Source organism: Halyomorpha halys, unplaced genomic scaffold, assembly GCF_000696795.3.
Source record: "Halyomorpha halys isolate HHAL.00 unplaced genomic scaffold, Hhal_1.1 Scaffold50.1, whole genome shotgun sequence".
Lineage (NCBI taxonomy): Eukaryota > Metazoa > Arthropoda > Insecta > Hemiptera > Pentatomidae > Halyomorpha > Halyomorpha halys.
Window position 1 is genome coordinate 903,973 of NW_027106849.1, and position 3,916 is coordinate 907,888.

Genomic DNA, 3,916 nt, shown 5'->3' on the forward strand with positions numbered 1-3,916 from the left:
GACGGCTAAATATTTAGGCCCAAAAATAATCATGATTAATAAACTGATTAAATATATCATATCAAACGACTAATGACTGAAAATGTATTTATATATATTTTATTTCATACCAGATCGGCCTGGTTGGCATTACATGGTTGATATAACCCTTATATTATTTATAGATTTTTTTTTACAGTTGACTATGGGGAGGTATAGTCTCGTATAAAAGACACTCCTAACTACCTATAAACAATGTTATTATTAAAAGAAGAAAAAAAAATAAATAGAAAAGAATAATGCTTCTTAATAAAAGAGGAAAGTAAAATTAATAACAAAAAATAATGATGTTAGTACACTTAAATAAAACAAACAATTGCCCTCTAATAGCAAAAAAGAAACAAGTTAATTTGTAAAAGGGACGAGAGAAGAAAATAGAAAAAAAAATAATGAATAAATAAAATGAGTAATAATAAAAAGTAAAATAGAGGCAGTGTGACTATGAATTAATTTTATATTTTTTAAAATTTATAACAGAATGTCCTGCAGTAGTCTGGGCTTCAGTCTTCGGGTTGAGGTTGGGTTTTTCAGGTTGTAGGTCACTGCTCCTTTAACTTTCGGCAACTGGGAGTGGAACTTCATGAACCGTTTTTGATGTAATCCTCTATTGACTCCATCACTGAAAATGTATGAATTTATGTTATTCATGATTAATTAAATAAAAAGTTATCAATTTTAATAAAGTAAATCCCTTTAGGCTTCACTTTTTTATTAATTAAAAATAATAAATGATTTAATAACAAGATTCGAAATCTAATTTAAAAAGAAAAAAAACAGATTTTTTAGATGAATTTTCCTTCATAAAAAAATAAAATAAATAAAACCTCCTAAATACGTTTTTATAACTTTAACTCATGTACAAAACTGTACTTGAATTATATCTTGGAAAATTTTTTTAAAAAACGAATCACAATTTTATTGAAAATATTGATGAGTGTTTATTGTAGTCTGAGCTGGATATTGATTCGATTGAAAATTTATCAGATTAAAAAAAGATAAATTTTCCAGTCAGATTATTTATACAAAAATATATTTTTATTTAAAATAAAAACGATTTAATTCGATAAAAAAAATATCAAGTCTATTGGAATATTGTTTTCTTATTGAAATAATTACCAATTAGTTATAACAAAAATATCTATATTGTCTCACATTTTTTTATTATGATGCAACTCGTTTTACGTTCTACGTTTTAGCCATTCCGGCCATTTTCAAGGATCTATCAACTTACAATTTTAATTACATTCCGCTCATTAAAAATTAATTCTAAAAACATTTTGAAAATAACAGAAAAATAAAATGCTAAAATCAAAGGTTTTATTTATTTGTTTTTTTAAATATAAGAAGATGGTCAGGGTTGCGGTAAAAAAAAAAAATAAATAAAAATAGTTTATAACTATTTTAATGACCGACGTTTCGCCCCACTTTGCAGGGCATCATCAGGGCTGTTCTAAGCGAAAGGTTGAACAGGTTTCTAGTTCCGACGGACATTAAAATAGTTATAAACTATTTGTTCTTTTTTTGACCGCAAGCCTGAACATCTTCGTATATTTAATTTTTACGGTCAACTATATATACATATATATTTATTTTTTTGTTCATCTGTGACTTTCAAGCTGGTAATTATTGGAATAAGAAAAATCCTTCTTATCAACCTTTATTCTAATATAATTTTATTTTATTTAAATCAAACCTTTTAAAATAAAAGAAAAAACTTGATTTGTATTTCTTCACAGTTTTTCATTAATTAAAAGAAAAAACTGTATTGTTATTTGAATTCCGTTAAATATTTAATTGATTTCATTTTAATTCATATACCACTAAACGTGGAGCTCTGTACTTGAGTTAATTTCATAGCTCCAAGATTTATTATGAAGTATTTTTTTTTATATAGGAAGTAAAACACAATTTAACAGAAAAAAAGTGATTTTTTAGAATCGGCTCCTTCCCAGAGTGTCGCATCGATATAAATTACTTTAGAATTTCATTAAGTAATTTTGCTCTAGAAAGGTACTGGGGAAAGTTAGAAAAAGCACTGGAAAGAGTTAATATGAGTTCAAAAGAAACTTTAAAACCAATTTTCGAAAATATTGCATTTTAAGAGGATGTCAAACCAGTATGTGTTCATCCTTTTTTTCACTTCATCCTCAGCTCGAAGCTGACTTAGAATCCAAGTCTTGCCGGTTAATTATATTCAGCTGAAAGCTTACATAATTCATAGATAATGCAGCTCTTGTTTGTCATGAATTATGGAAAAGAGACAAATTTATACTCGCCTGATATTGATATATTTAGGACCGAACCGTACGCTGGATATGCAAATAAGCTTCTAGCCACCTGATACTACTCTTCTTGTGTGCTTATCTCTACTTATCGGTAACTTTTATCTTGTTTAGAATGCAAATGAAAATAAATAAATTTATTTATTCAGTATCATTGTAGTACAAGTGATGTACTGTAATCAATTATATTATTGAATTGAACAAGAAAAATGCAATATCATATTCTTGCAGCTAATTAAGCTGCATATTGTAATATTTGAGTGCAAGGTTATCCTGTGCCCCAGACTTCACTGTACCCGCCTGACGTCATATTTCCCTGCAGGCACAATTTTCCCCACTTAATATAACCAGTATGAACAGGTCCGAAACCGTTACATTTTTTTTTTTTTTAATAATTGATTATAGAGGGTATAGTCTCGTACAAAAAACACACCTAACTATTTATAACGTTATAATTAAAATAAAATAAAAAAATAAAAATAATGTTCTTATTTACGGAAAATAATGCACTCTTTCATAATAAAAAAGAAAAGTAAAATTAATAACAAAAATAACGACATTCGTAGACCTAAAAAAACAAACAGTTACGTTCTAATGGTAAAAACGAAAAAAAACAAACAAGTTAATTTGGAAAAAAAACCGAAGAGAGAGAAAACAAAAATAATAGAAGTGTGACTAGAATTAATAATTATAGGCTTTATAACAGAAAGCCCTGCAGCAGCCCGGGCTTTCAGTCTTCGGGTTGTGGTTGGGTTTCCCACGTTGTAGGTCTCCTTTACTGTCGGTAAATAGGAGTGGAACTTCATGAACCGTTTTTTGTTGTAACCCTCTATCGATTCCATTTGTAATTCCCGATTTACGTTTTAAGAAACAAACAGAAACATTTCACAATTTAAACAACATATTTCTTAGGTATCATTTTATTTTTTGCGAAAAATATCGATTCGTTTCCTTAAAAACATCGATATTTCAACATTACAGAAGAAAAGAAGTAATATTCAAATCGCTCCTTGTCGCAGTTATCAAATCCATAAATTCTCAGTTTGTGCTTTTGTTTTCGTTTGCTTATTGTAATAATTACCTACATATTCCTTCACACATGCACTGCAGTTTACATGATAACTGCATTAGCGCGTTGCATCCCACAGACTGACATCTACTGACCCACTTCTACCCACACATGGAATGATCTATCTGCTTCTCTCGCTGGCCATCTGTAGAGTCACACCTCCTCCGTTCTGGCTGCTCGATTTATTATAGATGTTATTATTCATGTCGATACATAATGTAAGCTATTAGTGATCTGTCGATTATTTCTGTCTTCTCTGCTCCAGTTTATTTATGTTGTATTATTCATTTTGCTCATCTGAATATTTTAATAGTAAGTCCATTTGTACACAGTACTCTGTAAATTTAGGTTTACATAATGCCAAAAGACTCTAATTTTAACTCAGTAATCGACACGTGTTTTGTCATCACCAACAGGACTATCTACAATTGTTGGTCATTTGATGGTCCCTTGTGAGTAGAATCAAGTTTCCAGGCTCCGACAAAGACTTTAAATACAATAAGCTAGTAAATAATTTAGAATCATT

At 29.0% G+C, this 3,916-nt stretch overlaps 1 long non-coding RNA gene across 1 annotated transcript in view; it reads right to left on the bottom strand.

Annotated features, from left to right (window-relative positions):
* Positions 1–493: 493 nt before the first annotated feature.
* LOC136795237 (uncharacterized) overlaps positions 494–3,916 on the bottom strand; it is a 48,843-nt gene continuing 45,420 nt past the window's right edge. The window contains exon 3 of the long non-coding RNA XR_010842809.1: positions 494–658. This is a non-coding gene — a long non-coding RNA (uncharacterized lncRNA). The remainder of the gene's footprint in view (positions 659–3,916) is intronic.